This window comes from Salmo trutta, chromosome 6, assembly GCF_901001165.1.
Source record: "Salmo trutta chromosome 6, fSalTru1.1, whole genome shotgun sequence".
In the NCBI taxonomy this organism is placed as follows: domain Eukaryota; kingdom Metazoa; phylum Chordata; class Actinopteri; order Salmoniformes; family Salmonidae; genus Salmo; species Salmo trutta.
Window position 1 is genome coordinate 49328055 of NC_042962.1, and position 25699 is coordinate 49353753.

General features: G+C 41.9%; 1 protein-coding gene across 2 annotated transcripts in view; it reads left to right on the forward strand.

Moving 5' to 3' along the window:
• The first annotated feature begins 535 nt into the window (after positions 1–535).
• Positions 536–25699, forward strand: part of LOC115196108 (beta-1,3-galactosyltransferase 1) — a 129722-nt gene continuing 104558 nt past the window's right edge. For both annotated transcript variants that reach the window (XM_029756681.1, XM_029756682.1), the window contains exon 1: positions 536–811. The gene's annotated coding sequence lies outside the window, so the exon portion shown is untranslated. The remainder of the gene's footprint in view (positions 812–25699) is intronic.

The window sequence follows — 25699 nt, forward strand, 5'->3', positions numbered from 1 at the left end:
TGTGGGGGTACAGAGATGAGTTAGTCATTCAAAAATCATGTTACCCACTATTATTGAACACGGAATGAGTCCATCCAACGTTTTATGCAATTTGTTAAGCACATTTTAACATCTGAAAGGCTTTTCATAACAAAGCGGTTGAATACTTGACTAACATTTCAGCTTTACATTTTGTTATTAATTTCAAAACATTTCTACAAACAAAATTCCACTTTGACATTATGGGGTATCAATTTTAAATACAGGCTGTAACACAACAAAATGTGGAAAAAGTTAAGGGGTGTGAATACTTTTCAGAAGGCACTGCAGCGCTCTGTCACCCTTACTAGCAGTTTTTTGTCTATCCCAATTTAGTAAGACTTTTATAATTAGCAAAGCAAAATGGTCACACTGTGAGGTCGAGTCATTTGTTAATTTAGCCTAAAACTGTCTAATTCCAATTGTCTGTTATGAGGAGCATCATATTCATGCAAACTCTACAAAAATATACATTAGCCTACATCAAACTTCTCAGCTTTTGCAGTGCAATTCCTTGAAGCCATCGGTCATGCATTGCAAATGTGTTTAGCAGCCATGTCAGTCAACCTTGCTAAAGAAAGTGGAATCCTCACTTCCAGACGGATTGATTGGCTACTATTCATTTCGCAAATGATCCTGATTGGACAGCTCTCTTGTCAGCTGCAGTACCGCATACAGTCGCTATCAAGTCTCCCCCACTGCTTTCTCGCGGTGAGATCAGATGCGGAGCCCAGCGCAGGACTGACACAGTTTCAGCACCACTTGTCTTGGTGGGATGTAGACAACGAGACTGGTAGGTACCAATGTTTTGTTAACTGAATCCTATTGCTTCTATTTGTGTTTGTCCAGTGGCGAAAGACCGCAACAGCTTGCTGAACACTTGGTACAAGCTTTCATCGTCATTCAGCCGTTGTATTTCGTGCATGCGACTACTTTGTGGTTACATTATAATCGTTTTATAGTGACAGTGCAAACCATTCGGTCGCTGCTTCTTTGTGTTTAGAAATGCATCGTCTGTTGTTTGCTTTTGTCCTATTGGCTTTGCCGTCTGATGGACCGTCCGGGACTCCAAAGGAATGTTCTGTATTGAAGAGTGCGTCTCACATTAGCAGTGATGCTTGGATGTTTTGTGGTCCAGGATTGTCTGTTGATTTGATGTAGCCTACGGCTTTGATGCAAATCGAACCAAATAGCTATGAGTTGAAACCCTTTTATTGCTCTGCTTGAAGTGAATTGCGCAAGGCTAGCTTACATGTTTATCTCATTTTCAACTTCATGTCATATTGTTGTTTGTTGATAGCGGCTATCATACTGAGCACATGCCTCAAGGACAAGTCCCCTAGCACTTACTGTATGTCATCCACATACTACAGGGCGTTCAGCATAGGGACATACATTACAATACAACTACTGATTTAAATACCACACATAGGCTACGCTAACAGTCTATTTTACTCAGATTCTCCCTCATCAAGTGAGAACCTATAAGCCCTTGGAGGCAAGGATTCATCATATCCAAAGCATAAACACATGAATTATGAATGTTTTCTTAATATCAACTTTGCATAGGCTACAGTATATTCACTTTTTACTTATTGAATTTCATTTTACGTTTTGGTGATAGCATCTATGTTTTGACAAAGAGGCATCTGTTTGCAGTAGCTAGGTTCAACACACTTGCTCTACTACAATGACCTTGCACATACAAAGCCAATAACTGCATGTGAACAACAAATGTTACATAGCCAAAAGTAGGTCGTTGATCTGTTTACTGTGCAGGACTAGAGTATCACCACTGTTTACCATTTAGGTGTGGTGTACACAAGCATGACAAAGTAAATCAAAGCAATACTGAACCTCCTCCGTTTATAGAACTGTTGATTGTGCATAGTGGGGCATAGTGACCATTTAAGCTGCAGCGTCTTGTCATTCTATGAACAGTGTGTCTAAACCTCGGGAAATCTATTGACAGAGACTTATTCTGACAGAGCCTTTGTGGGGCGAAACGCCATAGATCTCAAAGGCTTTTTCACTGTGCGACTGATCCTCTTTTGGAATTACGCTGCTGTTTGAAGTTGCTACATCAATACTTTTCACACTTGCTTGTCAGAGAGTAATGCTGTAGCAAGAAGCATAGTCCATCTTGTGTAAGCGCAGCCTCTCTCTGTCTCTCGACCTTACAGTGCCTGGTCGCTAATTCCCCCGGTCCTGCCAAAATTCCCTCATTTAAGCCTGCGTTCTGGCATCCTACCAGTAACTGATATTTTACGGATGAAAAAAAAATGTCCCATTTAATTTCAAACATCCTCAGTGCCCCATTTATCTCATTTGACAAGAAAGGCAGCAGTTGAATCTCAATTAAACAATGACATATCAAAATAGGTATCTTAGACAGATGGAAGCTTTAAATGAGGAAAACAATGAAGGTTGTGGAAGAGAAGAGAGAGGAGGGGTCTTTATATGTACAAGGGATTGAGATGCTGAATTGGTTTGATCCATCTAAACACTGTCATTTTGACTGATCTCAATAATATCATACTTATCACAATTGCCTATTATTTTCTACTGCATTGAAAGATTAGGGTTCCTTCAATAGCAATCATGGGCTATAATCAAAGCGAAAGCGCCATATTTCACCTGGCTGTACCCTACAGTGTCTATGTTCACCTTTGCATTACGTTAGCTATAGATCAATAGTAAGTCATTACAGTAAGTAGCCGTGTGTGGTCAGCAGGCCGTGCATCGGTCAAGTGTAATAGTAACCCCGTAATAGCCTTGGATGCAGATTCCCTTACGTTAACAGCGGTGGTCGACGGGAAGCAACGATTTGCCTTAGGAAACGTCCTGTGCATTTTTTAGAAGCACTTGACTCCCGTCAAATGTATTGCAATATTGAACGTGTAACGATCCAGGTCATATCACAAACCCTCTTATCTATAAATAGCTACTTATCTTTTACCGTAAGCCATGTCCCATTGACACTGGTGAGGAGAAGCACCAGTGTGCCCTATGTATTAACTCTCTGAGGGGCATTTGATTGCGTGTTTATGGCCCTTCTCTCCACTTCCTACTTGCTTAAGATTCATTTTCTGCATTGTTCCATTCGTGTAGGGAACATGTAGGTCTACATCTAGGATGTATTTGACTTGAGAAATTGATCCTTTGAAATACACACTTCAAAACAATGCAACAGTGTACTGCCACAGTTCTAATGGAATGGAATATTGAATGCTCTTTTACCCACAGGGATAATATAATAGCCAAGAGCTACATATTCTTAATTACATGTGTGTGCTGTGGTGGAATGTTATTTATAAGAATCTACAAGGTTAATAGTTCATTCAGGAGATAAACACTATGTGGCAATTGTTGGATGGCATCGATAAGACAGCGATAGAAATGTGGATCGCAAAATCTCATATTACGCTGTTCCCAGGTCATGTGCACTTCAGCGTTTGTTGTTTTTCTTATCAAAGCAATTTAAAAGGAAAATCTGTGTTGTTGCATGTTATTACGGTAAACTTTTTCTTTTTTTTTATTCTCAGGGGAATATTTATCTCTTTCAAGTCTAGCCGGCCTGAACTTGTCAAATGGCAATGTTGTTCTGCCCAAACAAAGTCAGCTTTAAACAGTTGCCATTATATGAACACCTTGTCGATGTGTGCATACTGGGTTTTAGTATTTGGGGTTGTTTTAGTTGAAGGCCTTTTAAAAGCCTGTTATATGGCAGGTTGGTTTAGTAAGGGGTCTAGCAGGAGCATAAACTCTCCCTGTAAAGTGTCCTCGGCTGTTTACAATAAATACAGTTTACCCCTTACATTTTAGTTAATATGACTTAGAGTGTCATTTATTTTACTATTCTTAGAAAAAAGGGCTCCACAAGGGTTCTTCGGCTGTCGCCATAGGAGGACCCTTTTTTTGTTCCAAGTAGAACCCTTTTTGGTTCCAGATTGAACCCAATTGGGTTCCATGTAGAATCCTTTCCCAATAGGGTTCTACATGGAACACAAAAGAGATCTACCTGGAACCAAAAAGGGTGGTGGATGGCATCGATAAGAGAGCAATAGAAATGTGGATAGCAAAATATCATATTATGCTGTTCCCAGGTCATGTGCACTTCAGCGTTTGTTGTTTTTCTTATCAAAACAATTAAGGAAAATCTGTGTCGCTGCATGTTATCAACGTAACCAAAGGGTTATTCAAAGTGTTCTCCTATGGGTACAGCTGGAAAGCCTTTTTAGGTTCTAGATAGCACCTTTTTTCTAAGACTGTACCTGTAGTCTGTTGGCTATATATTATTTTTGTGATCACATTTATGTGGGACTATATTCTGCCTAAAGCAATGGTTCACTTGTTTTACCAAGGGACTCTATGTGTTGCTGCTGGTAATGTCAATTGTGTTTGTTATACCATGCATAAAAAGTCTTGTGTAGTGTAGTCTTAATATGAAGCACAGTAAAGCTATAATACAATTCCTCACATTTCCGTTAGTGATTTTCATTCTCCATGCGTCTCCGATGTTTTCATGCTGATGTGATTTGACCTGTGCTGTCCTCTATACAGAGTCACTAACAAATGCAACTGTACATTTCATCTGTCTCACTCAATGCTCGGCCGTGATCATCTTTGTCATTGCCGTCCAGAGTTTATTGGATCACTAGATAATCCCTTTAGCTATGACAGTCACACATGGCTCCCGTCCTGCTTGTGCTTTCCAAGGCCCAAATGTGACAGCAGCACACAGTCAGTCAACCACAGTGACAGTGTTACTATTTTTGTGTTTTATTTGATTTGACACTTTCATAAAATGGGCTGGCTAGACACATTTTACATTTTTGACATTTAGCAGACGCTCTTATCCAGAGCGACTTACAGTAGTGAGGGCATACATTTTCGTACTGGTCCCCCGTGGGAATCAAACCCACAACTCTGGCGTTGCAAGCGCCATGCTCTACCAACTGAGCCACACGGGACCGCAACGCCATGTTGTATACCAGAGTGCATTCAATGCCAGTGATTAGGAAGGTACAGAGTCAAATTGATTGTGTTGTACTGTATGTGAATGGTCGTTGAATCAGTGATTAAGCTAAGCCAAGCTATAGATACAAGCATTGTTTACCATATTTGTTTACAAGAATGGCAAATGGCCCTGAATGGCAAACACAGCGCTGTTATCCTCCGTAAGCATTGTAATGGCAGACGTCCACATTCATTTTCTGTGAAACAATTGAATAGCGTGTGATGTGATGTGAACGTGTCGGAGCGGAGCCAGGCGGCTGTCACGCCAAAACCACAAACACATCCCAGGTTGATGAGGTGAGCTACCGCCATCTGAAGAATTGGTAGCAATGCGATGTCTAATGAACGCAGCTACATAAACTCAGTCCATTAGCTTTCCCAGTATAATCCAACGGCTGATTATGTGGGGATCTAAACTGTAAACTTGCAGTTGCAGTCTTCCTTTAAGCGCTTTAGACAGTATGCGAGGACCTTTAGGACAAAGGTTCCCCTTTAACACGTCCTTGGAGCTCGTAGAGCTGGTATCACGGTGTTCGGCAGCCAATCTAGGACAAGAGATAAAGAGGCGGCAAGCGCGCCACGATTCCACCACATCAGCAGCATCAACAGCTGTAGCCCACTTTGTTTTCTGCAGCCCTGCCTCCACCTAGCTGGGACTGAACGCCGACTCTGGTCCGTGCGGTGCGGTGCGGTGTTGGTGTGTGGATCTACAGTACATGAGCAGCCTACTGAGCATAGGCCACCGCACCATTGTTAGCTGTGGGAAGGGAAGAGCTCCAAGCTCTGAGAGTGTCTCATGGGTCTCGGGTATAATTGGGTTCTGCTGAAGGGCCTGGAGACGGACGGCTCCAAGCTCCCCTGGTCAAGTGGATGATTGGATTTGCGCTGCAGTAGTCAAACAAGAGAGGGGCTTCAGGGGAACGAGCGGTCCCCTCGCTGCCTCCTTGTGTTAAACTTTGGCAAGTTCCCTTTTTCCAACAATAGTAGCTGTTGAATCTGCTCCTATATTTCCATTATGTGGAAGCTGATATGTCCCACCCACACCACATACATTATCTCTCTGGTCCTGTGCCATTTAGAAGGGGGGTCACGCTCAGCGCACCATTAGAACCATTTAAGCTCTTAATAGTTTTTTTTAATCCTCCTAGAGCACAGCACGGCTCCAAACTCATGATGGGCCTGGGTTAGAGGTCGAGAGACTGAAAGGGAGGATGAGGAAGAGGAGGCCAGAGAAAAAAAAAAAAAAATCATAAAAAGTACCAGACTCATACTTATAACTTTATTTGTAAAGTGAACACGAAAAAAACAATAAACAAAGAACGATAGTGAGACAGTTTCGCAGGCTACACAAAAGCAATGCAAAAAACAACTACCCATCAAATTCTGTTGAGGTCCATGTCCATGGCGTTGGAACGACCCCCAGCGTCGCCACTACAGTCCCCCTCTCTGGACCTTTCGAACCCGTCTGGGTTCATACTGGATCTTATCCCGGTATTGGGATTCATTGTCATGTGACCATGGCGGGGAATTCAAAACTGCAAGAGTAATCATTTCAAATAATCAAATAATCAACTATTTTCCTCCATTTGAAAGATATATCTTCCATACATGTTACTTTACGTATCTGAAGCCATGTACAGACCGCTATAGCCCCCAGATGCCACATTGAAGGATTATGGCTTGTTGGAAGGACGTGCTACATTTAGATGTGATTGGGTAGCCTTGTTCACGTTGTCAATTCTAGTCTGTTTCCTCGCTGTGAGTCTGTGAACAAAACAATATTACAGCTCAGTGGACTACAATGTTCCATTTGAATACTCATTTGTTCACTCTAATAGGCTATGTACTACACAGGAGGTTGGTGGCACCTTAATTGGGGAGGATGGGCAAGTGCTAATGTCTGGAGCGGAATAGGTGGAACGGTATCAACAAAATCAAACAGATGGTTTCTATGTGTTTGATGCCATTCCATTCGCTCCGTTCCAGCCATTATTGTGAGCCGTCCTCCCCTCAGCCGCCTCCACTGATGCACTATTCTGATTGTTTATACAGTATATAGGATGGAGTAGACCTAACAGTATTTTTATTTCAAACAGTAGTTAGATACAGCCCACGCATGTTTCAGTTTCCGTTATCCTCTGAGATCTGTATGTCAATTTGACATTTGCCTTCCGCTCAGAATTATGCCTCTCAAATTGATTTTGAAGGGAGGCAGGTTTAATATGGAACTGTCTGATCCCTGTCTTATCCCCCATGGTCACATGACCTACTAGTACTAGGGGATTTAAACACTCTATGTATCAGAGGTGCTCTTTAAAGGCTTTGACTGACTTTGAAATGAACCAAACAATTGAAGATCACTTTTGAAAAAACACACATTGAACACACATCGCTCCACTAGACAGGTGTTTTCTATGAAAAAGAAAATGAGAGGTATTTGTATTTATTAGGGATCCCCATTAGTTCCTGCCAAGGCAGCAGCTTCTCTTCCTGGAGTTTATTATGGATCCTCATTAGTTCCTGCAGCTAACCTTCCTGGGGTCCAAAAACATTAAGGCAGTTACATCGCACATAAAACAAAAGATAAAACAGTACATCATATAACATTATTACATCATTACATATCTAGAAAATGTATAATACCACCATACAACGTTATTTCAAAGTACGTGCGTGTAGAGTGCTAGCGTTTGTGTGTGTATGCATGTGTCTGTACCTGTGTGTGTGTGTGTCTCTTCACAGTCCCGCTGTTCCATAAGGTGTGTTTTTAAAATCTGATTCTACTGCTTACATCAGTTACCTGATGTGGAATAGAGTTCCATGTAGTCTGTTCTGGACTTGGGGATTGTGAAGAGTCCTCTGGTGGCATGTCTTGTGGAGTGCGCATGGATGTCCGAACTGTGTACTAGTAGTTTAAACAGCTTCAGCTAGTGATGAAGTCAATCTCTCCTCCACTTTGAGCAATGAGAGATTGACATGCATATCATTAATGTTAGCTCCTTGTGTACATTTAAGGGCCAGCCGTGCTGCCCTGTTCTGAGACAATTGTAATTTTCCCTCTTTGTGGCACCTGACCACACGACTGAACAGAAGTTCAGGTGAGACAAAACTAGGACCTGTAGGACCTGCCTTGTTGATAGTGTTGTTAAGAAGGCAGAGCAGCGCTTTATTATGGACAGACTTCTCCCCATCTTAGCTACTGTTGTGTAATGGGTAATGGGAAGGGGTATCACCCCCCCCCCCCCTTTTTTTTCTCTGTTTACCGTAGTTAGCTAGGTGAGATGAAATGACTGGAAGAAAGTTAATGAGCAAAGTAATGCACTGCTTTTCCCAGAGCATATTAAGGGAGGGAGTCAGACTCCCCAGCTACAATTTTGACCCTAAAATGTCTTCTTTTGGTACCACTCTGTCCTGTAGATATAATTACAGCATGGTACTGGCTTGCCTCATTTTGCATGTTTTCCAAGTAGTTCATTTTACCAAGGATATAAATTCCCCAACGTATTTTTTTTGGACAGTGAAACTAAAATGTGTACAGTGGTTCCTCCTTTAACGTTTTGTCATACTGCGGCACACCTTGTGGGCTGCTGCAGCATTCTGTGGCTCGTTATTTATTTGTCAGCCATTTTTTCTGTTAATGCGAGTTAGTGCTAGTTTGACCACAAGAGGGAATCTTTGAGAAGCATTTGATAGTCTTCCATATTGGCATTACCAGAGAATTTAAAACCTTTTTTGTAATAACATAGTATATGGGATTGATTTTAAGAAATTTGGCTTAATTAATTTGATTCATATTATGGTGTTTCTATTCCGAGAAAAACGAAAAATGAAACCTTCAGGGTTTCCGTTAGGATGGAATGGACAATATGGTGCTGTACAACGTGACGGTCGGGAGTAGGCTACACCATAAAAGGATTGGAGGATTCTAAATTAATATCTAAGGGGCATAACATTTCCACACCCTAATTGTAGTGTAACCAAACTTTCAGTTGAGCGTACTTGCTCTTTGCCTTCTCTACCAGAAATTGATGCTGTTGCTTTGCAACCTCTTGCTAGCTAGTCAGCATAACAAATTACTAGTTAGACATTTTTTGACTTTGGGTGTGTTCTTAAATTCAATCTGGAGTGCCTGCGCTCATAAATTCAGAGCATTGTCAGTTTGTAAATTCAGACCGTTTCACTCTCGGAGCGCACACTGGACATTCGGGCCGAGAAGTAGAGTTGATTTGAGCGTTCTGGCCTTACAACGGCAGTCAAGCACACAAGCTAACATTGGCTAGCTTGCTAGCTACTTCCAGACTCTGACCATTTTACTCACCCTAGCAGAGCTGGTTAGGCAGTTTTTGTGTTAACCAGAGCGTTGGTGACTGTAAATGTGCTGCTGGAAACAATTTAAATATGCTTTTTTGCCGACGTTTACTGACACCGGTTGAGCGCTCATAAATTCATTATTCTGCGCTCTGGTACACTCAGACGAGAGTGTTCTGAAATCGGAGTAGATAGCCCAGAGGGAATTTACGAAAGCACCCGAATGTCCATTGAGAACGCACAACGACTATACCATTTAGCTAAGTTAAGAATGACAGGAATAATCAAGTCAATAAACGTTGGGTAGTTAGATAGCCTACAGTTCATATACTGGCAGGTTTGACATTAGGTAGATAGCTGACATACCAGTATATGCTGCTGTAATGATATGCTATGTGGTTTGTAAGGACAGCGTAGCTAACAAATTGTCAGCCAACATAACGTGTAAGGTAACTTATTTGAAAAGTCATTACTTTATTACATTGAGTAGCAAGCTACCGCAAGGACGCGCTCTATCGACTCAGCGGCTTGAGCATGCTTTTGGTGCACAGTCGATAGCGCGCTGGACTTCGGGCAAGAAAGTTGAGGGTTCGAAACCTATTCCGTGCTTGTTTCATTTGAAGTCGTGCACAATTATCAGTTTATTATTTGGTTTATATTGCCCATTCATTGTCAGTTAGAGACACAGTAGTGCATTGGGACCCAAAAGCATAATCAGTGCTCTAACTCCCCCTTGGTCGTTAGGGCAAATCTGGTCTGTGATAGGAGGGGGGTTTTTCACACCTAGCTCGGCTATTAGACTATTCTTTAGTAAAAGTTGAATAGTCTATTGTTCCGCTATTAGCCCCCCCTCCCCAACTTGCAACAAATTGTTGTTACTCCCATCTCGTTCCTCGCCCTCTTCCACGCGTCATTCTCCACCTGAGTGGCAGCACCTTCGGTTGTGCATCAAAAATTATGCATAGCAAGTTTGTATGAAGGCCTGGTTATTCACAGGCAAATTGTTGTATGCTATGGAGGTACATTTGTGTCTTTTTGTCGAGAGCAAAACTTTTTTATTTTCAAGCAAAAACAATTGTTCTGAAAGCAAAAACGAGGCTTCAAAGTAAAATAATTTTTTGCAATCAAATATTTTGGAATAGAGCGCAAAACTTTATGCATTTTATTCACATAAAATATTTTGAGAAAAAAAATGTATTTGAAAACAAAACTAATTTCGCTATCAACACGCTCCATTTTGGCCATTTTTTTATGTCAGTTTGGCTACAACCAATACTGTTCAGCCTTTCTTTCCGACACAAAGGAAGTCATAGCGGACACCTACGAAGGACTGTGTGATGATGGCATCTCAGGTAAGCAGCACTGGGCTTTCTTCCATCTAACTTCTACATAGCTAGTAGTTAGCGCCTACAATTCAGTGTCGGGTTCATAACATTCTTCTATATTACATACATATATACCGTAGAATGATAAATCATGCAATTATTATTTTTAAGCTAACCAAAACATTTAGCTACGAATGCCTGTTCTCGCCATTTTCAGTTGAATTCATCGAACTTTCTTTCATGGCAACTCATAAGCAGGCCATGTCTTATTTGTTTCATAGTCGATAAATATTCATATTTCATGACAGTGTAACGTTTAGCTTTTTTTCACAGAAGGATGAAAGAACACAATATGTCTGTCAAGGAATGCTATAATGATATGCCAGATGAAGAGTTTGACCAGAAATTCAGGACCATTAAGGCAAGGATGCCCCATGCGGGCTTTAGAATGGTCAAAGGAAGTCTCCAAGCAATGGGCCATCGTGTACAATGGCGAAGAGTTAGGGAGTCTTTACAGCGTGTAGATGGTGCAGGTATCATTGCCAGAATGATCCAGCTTTGTTGCATTGTTCGGCAAAAATACTCTGATCCTGCTCCCCTGTCTCTCGTCCACATTGATACAAATCATAAATTGATATGGTACTAAGATGTATAATGTCTCCATCAAATCTAATAAGTTATTTTAACATTTTTATTCTTACTTATTCGTAGACACATTTTCAATGATGTATGAAATTGAAGTTGTTCTTCATCAACTGGTAATACATAAATAATGAAGCAGGTTAAGAGGTTAAACATTTCACTTTTAATTCCAATGCTTTTTTTCAAGGTACAACATTGTCATCTTTGGCGGCGTAGATGGATTTTCAAAGAAGTTAAGTATATTATTTTGTACGCATATTGCATTTTTCCCATCACCCAATGAACAACCACAATACCAGTCTGGTGTTAAGCTTTCTGTGCTGTGTTGACGTATCCTGAAAATGACATCTGCTGCTTTAGATTGAACAGTCATATCTCAGTTATTGTTTTCATATCTACAAAAAAAATAAGCTATTTTCTTTACTTTCAAAGTGCGAGCTGATCAAGGGGTCGAAAATGTAGATATTGCCAAATGTATGTTCACTGTCTGAGGAACAGGCAAAAGTGTCCATGACCAGAGGTAATTAAACTGTTCTGTGTTCTTTGTCTCTCTTCCTCCCTGCCTGTCTTGTACATGGAACCTGTCTCACATGCTTTAATTAAAAAACCCTTAAGATGTCAGCTGCTAATTTTCAGATTTACATAAACACCCATTTTCACTGGACTATCAAGTCCCTGTTGCTGCCAAGTCATGATTTCCCTGAGGGTTAGCCTTGCAATAACCAAGTGGTGAGGCACATAGCGCTCTGTTTTAATGTTTCAGGTACACTCAGATAGGTGTCTGCATCACATGCAGTCAGTAACCACTCACACAACTTGCATTTCTATAACCTCGGCCCCACCTCAGTGTTCACTATTCATGGAGGAAGACCACAGGACCACAGAGATTACGTTCCTCCCCCCCACAAAACCTTTTCTTTCTTTCTGTTATAGTGGAACGCTTATGGAGAGATGTTTGGAGTGCTGTGACATGTCAGTACTACAACTTGCTGCACAGTTTAGAGGAAGAAGGATACCTTGACCTGTCAAATTCTATCCACCTCTTCTGTGTGGGATATGTGTTCCTATCTTGTCAGCGGGCAGATCTGCAGCATTTCACAGAGAGTTCGAATAATCACCCTTTAAGTACAGAGGCGAACCTGACACCTCACCAGCTGTTGCCTTAGCACTACAGAACTGATTCAAATGATCAAGTCATCATCAAGCTTCAAGTGGTATTTATGTATTCATTTGTGATCTGGTAATGTAAAAGTCTAATGATGACATTATCTTCTATTGTTTGTACTCATCTGTCTGTTTTTCAGCATAAAGTACTCTGTAGCCACTTAGTGTGGACACTAAGTGAGACTACACACACACACAGATTCCTGTTGAACACAGTCTCTTTAACTACCTTATTTTGTCAATAAAAGTCTCTCTCCTTCACTTCATCCTTCTCCCTAAATCCTCTAGGTTATATCAGTTGTGTTGGTGAACCTCTCCCGCATCTGAACTGGCTGACACAGAGGGCACAGCATGATCATAGGTGAGAGGTCACTTGGTCGGGTCAATAGGAAGTATTATTAAAGAGATGCTTTACATTGAAATTCAGATAGAGATGTAGTAGTCCCAGAGTTAATGATCCAAGGTCAGATTTGCAGTTCACCTCCTGATGATTATAATGACTGACCGTGTTAGAATAAAAAAAAACAAAGCCTAACTTCTTTGGGATAGGGGGCGGTATTTTGACGTCCGGATGAAAAGTGTGCCCAAAGTAAACTGCCTTCTTCTCAGGCCCAGAAGCGAGGATATGCATATAATTGGTAGATTTGGATAGAAAACGCTCTAAAGTTTATAAAACTGTTAAGATAATGTCTTTGAGTATAACAGAACTTAAATGGCAGCGAAACCCTGAGTACAAACCATAAAAAAAAGAAAATTCAGCATACCACTGATTTCAATGCCTGGCACTTTTACAATAGGGTGAAATCGTCCCTGGTTGCAGTTCCTAGGGCTTCCACTAGATGTCAACAGTCTTTAGAAAGTTTCAGGCTGGTTTTTGGAAAAATTAGGGAGAAGAGGTAGTTTTTCTAAGGGCTCCCATTTTGGCTGTAGTGTTTCTATGCGCATGGCCGAGATAGCGCATTGTTTTTGTTTATCTCCGGTAAAGACAATAACAATCCTCCGTCTTAAATTTTATTTTTTATTTGCGTATTAGGGTACCTAAGGGTTGATTATAACGTTGATTGACTTGTTTGGATAAGTTTATTGGTAACGTTTGGCATTCATTTTGTATGCATTTTGACCGATGGAAACCGAGTGGATTATTGACTGAAGCGCGCCAGCTAAACTGAGTTTTTATGGATATAAAGAAGAAATTAATCAAACAAAAGGACCATTTGTAATGTAACTGAGACCTTTTGGAGTGCCAACAGAAGAAGATCTTCCAAGGTAAGGCATATATTATATCGCTATTTCTGACTTTCGTGTCGCAACTCCCTGGTTGTAAATGATTTGTTATGCATTTGTGTGCTGGACGCTGTCCTCAGATAATTGCATGGTTTGCTTTCGCCGTAAAGCGTTTTTGAAATCTGACACCTTGGCTGGATTAACAACAAGTTAAGTTGTATTTTGATGTATTGCACTTGTGATTTCATGAAAGTTTCATATTTATAGTAATTTGATTTTGGCACTCTGCCATTTCACCGGATGTTGGCCAGGTGGGACGCTACCGTCCCACCTATCCCAAAGAAGTAAATCATGCTCTCTCTCTCTATCCATCTGTCTCTCGTCTGCAGGTATGTTTTGATGTGAGAGAGGAAGCCAGTCCCGTCATCGCCACCTCTCCCGCTCTTAAGGTAACCTTCAGCCCGACTGCGAGCCCAAGGCTGGTTAGGAGACACCGCTAGAGACACTATGTAATTGTGATGAACTAAGAGAATATCAGGGTAGCACTGTAAATCATTAATCATATTCTGTCTTCCCTGCTCCTCTGTTTTACCTCTTTCCTTTTCTGTCTTCTACTCCTCTCTCCCCACATCCTCTTTCTTCTTCTTTTTTTATAATGTATTGCATGTGCATTAAAGAACAGATTGAACTTGTATTTATAATATAATATTACAATTATAATATTTATAATGCATGTATTATGTATTCATAACACCTGGATAATGAACTTTCAATAAAGCGTTTCACATTCTCCGCTGGTTGAAATTAAGTATCCCATTGAAATACTACACCTATCCTGTGTCCTCAGATTAATGCAAATGAAGGGACTTAGATATGCATAGGAGGTGTAGTGTACTGTTTTTTTAGTATATTTATGAATTACAAATCAGCCTTTACTTAAATCATGTTTCTAGTCTATTGCATAGTTACATTGATGTCCCAGGAGCAGGAGTGGTAAACACTGTTGAAGTGTATAATTGTAATACATACATGCAGACACAGCATCATTCAAAGAATGGAGTTTGATACACCTGGTATTGGATATGACTGAAAAAGAATGTCTCACAGAGATTCATACCTGAACCGCACCTTTATTTGCCATGGAAGAGTACATTATCAGTGAATATATTCAATGTACAGGCTACAATGTGGGGATCTCATGTGTGGTAATAACTACAGTACACATGTATATAGGACTTGCATCCTTGGCACAATACAGTTATTATATTCTACTCAATCCATAGGCTTCATTAATGCCATTCAGACTTGAAGTCGATACAACAACTATGATAGCTAAGGTTCATAGGTTATGAACTAATATTCATACCATACGTTTTAGGGTCCATACACAGATCGGCTACATACTGTAGCTAGCTACACATCCATAGGCATACAGTTATATTTATCCTCCACTACACAATAAGCAAATAAATAGTTAAATAGCTATTTAGCTGCATTGCATGGCAAATATAAGCAAGGCAAGCTTACACAATTGTACATTCAATTTCCAGTAAATGCTTTAGCTAGCTAGATTCTTTACATCCAGTTTCACAAGACGACAGCCTGGTTTGCTAGTTTTCTCAGGAGTCCCTAAAACATTAAACACCACGAATTACAATTTCATACTCATGTCATAACACTAGCTAGCTAGCTGGCTAATGTTAGCTAGTCAGCTATCTTGCTAAATAGGGATTTTCATAAATGAACTTTATGACAAAAAAATATGCACAATCGTTTGTCTGTATATTAACTAACATATTCCTCTCAATTGTAATTTTTTTGCTTGACTCGTTATGACGTTATAATTAATTACATTTGCTTCCACCGTAATGTTTTGTCAGCCATCTTTGCTGAAGAAAGTCACCAGCGACGGATGGCTCGCCTCAAATTCGTTATTGGAACCACTCGATTTGATTGGTCATGTAAAAACCTTGGGACCCAAATGCATAATGAGTGCTCTAACTCCCCCTTGCGGTGGTCTGGAGCAATGAAGCCATGACGCTGGGTACCTCTAAGTCCCGCGGTGTAAGCTCGCAACTTTTAAAGGAGGAACCACTGTACATTTAGCTCTATACCCAAGCATTTTGGATTTGAGATCATACCCAGGGCTGGATTACCGAACGGGCATGCATGGCACGTGACCTGTGACCCCGACCTCCAGGGGGCCCCTAACCAAGTAATGTTTTAGTTTTTTAGTTTCGGGCATTTGAGTGACCACTGGAGGTCAGATTCTATATGTTAGGAAAATGTGTAGAATTGCAGGACATTTGCTGGAGGCCGGTGCCCCGTAGCCCCAAATGCAGTAGCCCGTTCCTGATCCAACCTCCCAGGGGAAGTTAGCATTTTTTTGGGGGGTATGATCTTTGTTCTTTTGTAACTTTCTCACTCATCATTATTATCCATATTCATGGTAGCATCCACATTCATGTAAAAGTGTTCAGAAACATCTTAAATTCTTATTTACAATAAAAATGACTTCAACATGACATTATGCACCATTCAGTTCCTAAAGCATAATCTGAAACCTCACAAAAAAAACTGCAAATGCATCCTACAAGTTTGTAGAATTACAAGCTTGATGTAGTCATTGCGTGCTAGGAATATGGGACCAAATATTAACATTTTGAATACTTGAATACACTTACATGTAAGTGAATTTGTCAATTTTTTTTCATCAAGTGAAAATACTCTTACATAAAAGGGGACATTACGTACTGTCACCTCATATGAAATATTTGATTTCAAATTCAAAATGCTGGAGTATAGAGCCAAATATCAAATGTAAAAAAAAAAATAAGAAAAATTGCTTCACAGTCCAAATAAATACGGAGGGGAGTGTATTTACTGTACCCTGGGAATTGTGGGAAAGAAAAGCTATGACTTAAGGATGAAAGAATGCTCTGTCATCCCTCCAGAAGGGAATTCGAAATCAATTGTGTACACTATTTATATTATTGCTTTAATTTGTAGTTGTTTGTTTTGTTTAATCATGTGGTGCTACTGTACATATAGAGGTCACCATTTTCACAGTTTATTCTTGACAAGACCCCCAGTACTCTAGGCATTTGAACAGGGATGTTGAATGTATTGCATTTTGTAGTTTAACAAGGTTTTAAAGAACATCGTCTCTGTTGCGGTCAAAAATAGTAAATATGACCTGGCTTGTACTTCAACTGTAATCCAGATATTTGGATTTAGCCATTTCTAAGCAAAACATCTGTCTCCTTCAGTCCTTATTTTCTGTTCGCAAGCTACACAAATTGGCTTTGCTACATGATATGGGCGCTGTGATGTGTTGCACAAAATATCATCTCTCATTTGTTGCGCCCATGCTTTTTTCAAGATTTAGTTGATTACAGTTTCTGGATGATGCTCGTATTTAATAAGCACAGGGCCTTGGATGGGATGAACTCACACAAGGGAAGATACTGGATTATGTCTTGAGTATACGTATTATAAATCATGATTACCACGAGTCAGTAATGCTCCAGCTATTTTGCTCAGATGTATATCAGATGCTATCAATTACCTTACGAAAGCAGGAATTCAATTGAATCTATTCAATGCAACAAGGATTGCTTCTGTGACACAAATATTATGCTCCCTTGGCCCCTTCCGGGCGCTGAAGACATGGATGTTGATTAAGGCAGCCCTCTCTGATTCAGAGAGTCAGTACAACTGACTAGGTATCTCCCTTTCCCTTTCCTTTCTCACTTTGTCCTGTGCACCTTTCACCTTGCTGTCAACTGACCCAGGACCAGTTTATACATCAGCAGTGGTGTAAAGTACTTAAGTAAAAATACTTTAAAGTACTACTGAAGTATTTTTTGTTGTTGGTTTCTGTACTTTACTTTACTATTTATATTTTTGACAACTTTTACTTTTACTCCACAACATTCCTAAAGAAAATAATGTATGTGTTACTCCGTGACACCCAAAAGTACTCGTTAAATTATGAACGCTTATCAGGACAGGAAATGGTCCAATTCGCACATTTATCAAGACAACATGCCTGGTCATCCCTACTGGCTCTGATCTGGCAGATTCACTAAATACACTTGCTTCATTTGTAAATTGTGTTTTAGTGTGCCCTTGACTATCCGTAAATGTAAATAAGTAAAACAATTGCACCGTTTGGAATGCCTAATAGAAGTAATTTGAAATTATTTATACTTTTACTTTAACTTTTGATACTTAAGTATAATTTTGCAATTACATCTACTTTTACTCAAGTATGACAATTGGGTACTTTTTCCAGCACTGTACATCAGTAAGTAAAGCCATTGAGTCTTTCGGAAACTGAAATATGTGATGAGCCTCCTTTTGATTAAATCTTTGATAGCAAACTCCTTTATCTTCATACAATACTGATTTAATCTCATTGTGCTAAGGAGCATCTGCCAGCGACCCAGAAAATTGGGAAGGGATGGAGTGATTATGATGAGTGATCTGATAACTCCACACGATGGACAATAAACCAAGTTAGACTTCAGATGCACATCGATCTCTTTATATTGGCTAACAGGAAAATATACTTCTGTTCACTGTGCTTAGCAAAGAATAAGTAAAAAAAAAATCTAAATAAATTGTACCATCTGAATAATTTTTTCCTGACATATTCCCAATCATCTACTGGTGTGTGTCCAAATAATCAATCTCTTATTAATGTCGTTGATAGTTATCATCAATCAATCAATCAATTTCTTATGTCTGCTGACCCTTCTAGCTAAATTAAGATGAGCTCATGAATAGGTCTGTGACGGTCACGAAATTTCGTCAGCCGGTAATTGTCAAGCAAATAACTGTCGGTCTCACGGTAATTGACCGTTAATTACCATAAACACATTTAGCATCTCCTGGCTTCCACACATAGCCTACAAGCCACGGATGCAGACCTTTGGAACATCTACATTTTTAGAACTCGAATAAATCCATGTAATATAGTCTACACCTTCACAATAAATCCATTATTTATTTTAGACAGGTCTAAAGAAGCATGATATGAAGAAAATGTAGTCTATTTCAGAAGAAAAGAATAGCATACTCTGAGTTGTCTTGATGTGGCTATGCCAAATGGCTGTGGGCTACACTAGTTCATTTAGCAGACATGATTTGCTTAGAATTCCGTGGCATTATTTTATATTATTTTATAGTATGAAGAATAAAATTGAACATAGCTGAATAAAATATAAATATTTTCTCCAAACGATTTCAGTGTCGCTATTCTGTGTTGAGCGTTTAACAAAAAAATAGGCGCTCCTATACTGTATGCTTAATTTAGTGTCACGCCCTGACCTTAGAGAGCCGTGTTTTTTCTCTATTTGGTTAGGTCAGGGTGTGAGGTGGGCATTCTATGCATTCTATTTCTTTATTTTGGCAGAGTATGGTTTCCAATCAGAGGCCGTTGTCTCTGATTGGGAATCATACTTACGCAGCCATTTTCCCACCTGTGTTTGTGGGTAGTTGTTTTCTGTTTTGTATAGAGTACCTGACGGAACTGTTGGCTTTTCGTTTTGTTATTTTTGTTTGAGTGTTTTGATAATAACAATCATGAACACGTACCACGCTGCGCTTTGGTCCCCTTCTTCCGACGACAGCCCTTACATTTAGAGTTATTAATGTAACTTTAGTTGTTCTACAAACATTGAGCAATATGTTTTGATTTTTAATACATTGTAAGGCTGCATGATGTGACTCTAATGATGATTAAAAATATGTCGACAAGGAGGCAACAAGCTTTGGAAAACCGGTCCACAACGACGAGAACGGTGGTGTTCCCCTGGGAGGGGGGAAGGTCAGTGACGAAGTCCACCGAGAGGTGAGACCAGGGTCATTATGGAACCGGCAGGAGAAGGAGCTTTCCATAAGAGAGGTGTCTGGGTCTTTGACTGGGCACAGATGGAGCAGGAAGTGACGTAAATCCGGGCGTCCCTAGCCAAGGTGAGCCACCAGTACTTCTCAGTCAGGCAGGCGATGGTACGGCTTATCCCAGGATGACCCGACACAGGCGCCATGTGCGTCCAGGTAAGGAGGCGGTCCCGCACACCCGTGGGCATGTAGGCGCGGTTCTCCAGGCACTGCAGGTGCGGGTTCCGTGCACAGGGCCTCCACGTCCCACACCACTGGCGCGATGATACCCCAACATGCACTGGAGGGATGATGGGATCTCCTCTCCCTGCCTTTCCTCGTCATAGAGGCGAGACAGGGCGTCCGCCTTCACGTTCTTCGAGCCTGGCCTATAGGAAAGCGTGAATTGGAACCTGGCGAAGAATAGAGCCCACCTAGCCTGTCTCGGTTTTAGCCTCTTCGCTGCCCTGATGTACTCCAGGTTGCGGTGGTCCGTCCACACCAGGAAAGGGTGTTTGGACCTCTCCAGCCAGTGCCTGAACTCCTTCAGAGCCTTCTTGACCGCCAAGATTTCCTGGTCCCCTACATCGTAGCTCATCTGTGTGGGGCTCAGCTGCTTGGAGTAGAAGGCGCAGAGCCGCAGCTTTGGAGGAGTTCCGGTGCGCTGGGACAGCACTGCCCTGACTCCCATTTTGGAGGCATCCACCTTGATGATGAAGGAGACTGAGGGGTCGGGATGTGCCAGCACGGGAGCAGTGGTGAAGCGTGCCTTCAGTGTCTCGAACGCCCTCCGCCATCCATCGAACCCACTGGAGACCTCCTCTCCTCTCAGCGGGGAGGTAAGAGGCGCGACCACCGTGCTGAAGGCCCGGATGAACCTCCGGAAATAGTTGGCCAACCCCAGGAATCACTGGACTGCTCTCACGAAGTTGGGGATGGGCCATGGCCTGACTGCGCTGACGCATTGCTCCTCCATCTCCACTCCCTCCATGGATATGAGGTAGTCCAAAAAGGACACGGACTGCTGGAAAAACATTTATCTTGTTTAACATATAGATCATGCTCCAAGAGTCTTCCCAGCACAGACCTGACTAATGAGACATGCTGGGGGCAGTCAGCAGAATTTACCAAAATGCTGTCTATATAAACCACTACGCACGTCCCAGCATGTGCTGAAACACTTCGTTAATAAAGGCCTGGAAGACTGAAGGAGCATTAGACAGGCCAAAGGGCATAACAAGATACTCGTAATGGCCCGTGGTCGTGGAAAAGGCCGTTTTCCATTTGTCGCCTGCACGAATGCGGACCAGATTGTAGGCGCTCCTCAAGTCCAGTTTCATGAAGTACTGCGCCCTGTGCATTTGTTCGATGATGGTTGGGATGAGGGGTAAAGAATAGCGGATCTTAACGGTGGCTTTATTCAGTGTTCAATAATCAATGCAGGGGCGCAGTCCCCCATCTTTCTTCTTAACAAAAAATAAGCTTGAGGAGGATGGTGACGTAAAACCCTGCTGGAGGCTCTCCTGTACGTAGGTCTCCATGGCCTCGGTCTCCGCATAGGAGAGGGGTTAGACATGTCTTCTCGGAAGGGCTGTGTCAGACAGCAGGTCAATGGCACAGTCCCAGGGGCGATGAGGAGGCAGGCGTGTAGGCTGGGTCTTAGAGAAAACCCGGTGCAGATCCTGGTATTCCTCCGGTAAATCCACTTGAGGGGCGTGGCCCGGACTTTCCAACATAGTGGTGTTGACAGACACCGCGAGACACCTCCCCTGGCACTCTTGCGACCAGCCCAGCAGTCTCCTCTCGGACCAGGAAATAACAGGGTTATACCAACTCAACCAGGGGAGACCTAAAATAACGGGGTGTGTGGGGGTATCTATAATCAAAAAGGTCATCTGTTCTAAATGAGTGTCATGGGTCAGCAGAGAAACGGGAACAGTGATGTGATGTACAAGCCCTGTCCCTATTGGACAATTATCCAGGGCTCGAACCGGAATGGGTGACTGTAGGGGAACCAAAGGAATGCGTAATGCAGTGGCCAGTGCGCTTTTTAAAAGATTCCCGGCAGTTCCGGAATCAAATCAGAGCTAACGAGAGTGACGGGCTAGGGTATTCAGGGAATTTAGTGGGAAAACACACTGGTTGAGTTGACAGAAAAAGAGGGGAGATCTTGCATCCTGCCTGGGTTGGAGCAGGCAAATTCCCTGGCTTGTCATCTCCTCGCCTATTTGTGGATAGGGCAGGTTGGGGAGAAATTACCCTTTTCTCCAAAATAGGAGCATAGGCCCAGATTCCTCCTTCTCCTATGCTCTGCCTCGGGCAAACGTGCAGTGCCCACCTCCATCGGCTCTGGCCATGGAGCAGGTGTAACCATGGGCTCCGGATTCGTCGGGACCGCAGGAGTTTGTCCAACTGGATCGCCATGCTGATGAGCTGGTCGAGTGACAGGTTGTCATCACAGCAGGCTAACTCCATCTGTGCATCCTCACGCAGTTCTCTGCGGGAACACGGTGACCAGAGCCAACTCGTTCCATCCGGTAGAGGCCACGATGGTCCAGAACTCCAGAGCGAACTCCGAGGTGGTCCTAGATCCCTGGCGTAGTCGGAGTAGGTGCTCACCCCCCTCTCGGGCCCTCCACAGGATGATCAAACACCGAATGGAAGAGGAGGGTGAAGCGCTCGTAGGACTCAACCTCAGGTCCGCCTGTTTCCCAGACCGCAGCACCCCAGTCCAGGGCCCGTCCGGTCAGTGCTGAGATGACGGTGGCAACTCTGTCTCTCCCGGAGACGGCCTCGGCGTAGCGAGCGAGGTACAGATCGCATTGCAGAAGGAATTCCTTGCATCTCGCTGGCTCGCCGTAAAAGCGCTCCAGGAGGGACAGGGGTATTCCCCAAACCGACTTAGATGGGATGGAAGCAGGTAGTGGTGGTGTGTGGCCTGGTGCCGGAACCAGTGCTGGAGACTGGAGGGACTGCCATTCCCCTGCAAATGCAGGATGGTTGCCAGCACGCTGTCCATGGCGCTGCCGAGTCTGGAGAGACAGTCCTCGTGATGCTGGACTGTCTCTACGATGGTCGCCAGCTCGGCCTTTCCCACTGTCTCCATTTAGATTATTATGTCACTCTATATAATGATAGGAGACAGGAATACGTAAGGGGGATTTTATTTCTCCACCCAAAATAAAGTACGTCATGAAAAAGACGGGGACGAAGCCCAAAACAAACACATAGAAGGCCGGTGACGTAGACCTCCGGAGCTGGTGAACGGAATGAGCACCATTACCAGGGGGATCCGTGACAGCACCCCCCCCCCTCCCCCCCGACGCGCTGCGGGACGACACTGGCTTCGGGGATGACCACAGGGACATGTTGCGGGTCAGTTAGGGTATGACAACTACTCCAGTAGGTTTTTGGGGTATCTGTACTTTACTTTACTATTTATATTTTTGACTACTTCTACTTTTACTTCACTACATTCCTTAAGAAAATATTGTACTTTTTACTCCATACATTTTTCTTGACACCCAAAAGTACTCGTTACATTTTTAATGCTTAGCAGGACAGGAAAACAGTCACATTCATGCACTTATCAACTGAACATCCCTGGTCATCCCTCTGATCTCTCGGACTAACTAAACACACATGCTTCGTTTGTAAATGATGTCTGAATGTTGGAGTGTGCTCGTGACACATGATTTATACATTTACTTTAGATACAAGTATATTTTAAACTAAAAACTTTTACTAAAGTAGAATTTTACTGGGTGACTTTTACTTTTACTTGAGTCATTTTCTTTTAAGGTATCTTTCATTTTACTCAAGTATGACTGTTGGGTACAATTTCCACCACTGATAAAAAGTGACCACAATTGCGATTATGCATGTAATGATTTTATTATAAAGGTGCATTTTTATGGTGAAAATGATCTTCCTCAAACTTGAAAATCATGCGCTGGTTATGTATGCCAGTTAGGCTCTAAACCCCTTGTAAAGCAAATTAATGTGCTTTATTTCAAGAACTTATTTGGCCACTTTAGTTGTGATACAAACCTTATCAAAACATATAGGCCTATGGGCTAGGCTATATGTAGTGTGTGACTATGATTTGAAAAAGTTGCAAAAAAAAGGCAGTTTCTTATGCTGGGCATCATTCACAAGTGATAATATATCATTCACAAGTGATAGGCTAATATTGTCACACATCAGACTATTCTTCATTTAATCTTGTCTTAACATATACTAAATAATATATGTGTGAAATTTGTTTTGATATAGAATGGACCATTATCGTGCACCTGTCTCAAAATTGGGGCAGCGGGGAAAAATACATGTCGTCTATGCACTTACAGTTGAAGTCGGAAGTTTACATACACCTTAGACAAATACATTTAAACTCAGTTTTTCACAATTCCTGACATTTAATCCTAGTAAAAATTCCCTGTCTTAGGTCAGTTAGGATCACCACTTTATTTTAAGAATGGGTAATGTCAGACTAATAGTAGAGAGAATTATTTATTTCAGCTTTTATTTATTTCATCACATTCCCAGTGGGTCAGAAGTTTACATACACTCAATTAATATTTGGTAGCATTGCCTTTAAATTGTTTAACTTGGGTCAAACGTTTCAGGTAGCCTTCCACCAGCTTCACGCAATAAAATACAATTTTGGCCCATTCCTCCTGACAGAGCTGGTGTAACTGAGTCAGGTTTGTAGGCCTCCTTGCTCGCACACGCTTTTTCAGTTCTGCTCACAAAGTTTCTATGGGATTGAGGTCAGGGCTTTGTGATGTCCACTCCAATACCTTGACTTTATTGTCCTTAAGCCATTTCGCCACAACTTTGGAAGTATGCTTGGGGTCATTGTCCATTTGGAAGACCCATTTGCGACCAAGTTTTGACTTCCTGACTGATGTCCAGAGATGTTGCTTCAATATATCCACATAATATTCCTACCTCATGATGCCATCTATTTTGTGAAGTGCACCAGTCCCTCCTGCAGCAATGCACCCCCACAACATGATGCTGCCACCCCCGTGGTTCACAGTTGGGATGGTGTTCTATGGCTTGCAAGTGTCATGTCCTGACCATATTTTTTATTTTCTATGGTAGAGTAGGGCAGGGCGTGACAGGGGGTGTTTTGTGTTTTTCTATTTCTATGTTCTTAGGTTCTAGTTTTTGTATTTCTATGTTGGTTTGTTTGGGATGATCTCCAATTAGAGGCAGCTGGTCCTCGTTGTCTCTAATTGGAGATCATACTTAAGTAGGGGTTTTTCTTCCTGGGTTTTGTGGGTGATTATTTTTGAGTAGTGTTTGTTTCTCCTCTGCGTCACGGTTTGTTGTTTTGTCGATTCAGTTTATTTATGTATTGCAAAGTTTCACAGATTAAATAAAATGTGGAACTGCACACACGCTGCACTTTGGTCCTCTACTCCTTTCGACAGCCGTGACAGCAAGCCTCCCCCTTTTTCCTCCAAACATAACGATGGTCATTATGGCCAAACAGTTCTATTTTTGTTTCATCAGACCAGAGGACATTTCTCCAAATAGTACAATCTTTGTCCCCATGTGCAGTTGCAAACCGTAGTCTGGCTTTTTTATGACGGTTTTGGAGCAGTGGCTTTTTCCTTGCTGAGCGGCCTTTCAGGTTATGTCGATATAGGACTCATTTTACTGTAGATATAGGACTCATTTTACTGTAGATACTTTTGTACCTGTTTCCTCCAGCATTTTCACAAGGTCCTTTGCTGTTGTTCTGGGATTGATTTGCACTTTTTGCCTCAAAGTATGTTCATCTCTAGGAAACAGAACGCGTCTCCTTCCTGAGCGGTATGACTGCTGCATGGTCCCATGGTGTTTATACTTGCGTACTATTGTTTGTACAGATGAACGTGGTACCTTCAGGCGTTTGGAAATTGCTCCCAAGGATGAACCAGACTTGTGGTCTACATTTTTTTTCTGAGGTCTTGGCTGATTTCTTTTGATTTTCCTATGATGTCAAGCAAAGAGGCACTGAGTTTGAATGTAGGCCTTGAAATACATCCACAGGTACACCTCCAATTGACTCAAATTATGTCAATTAGCCTATCAGAAGCTTCTAAAGCCTTGTCGTCATT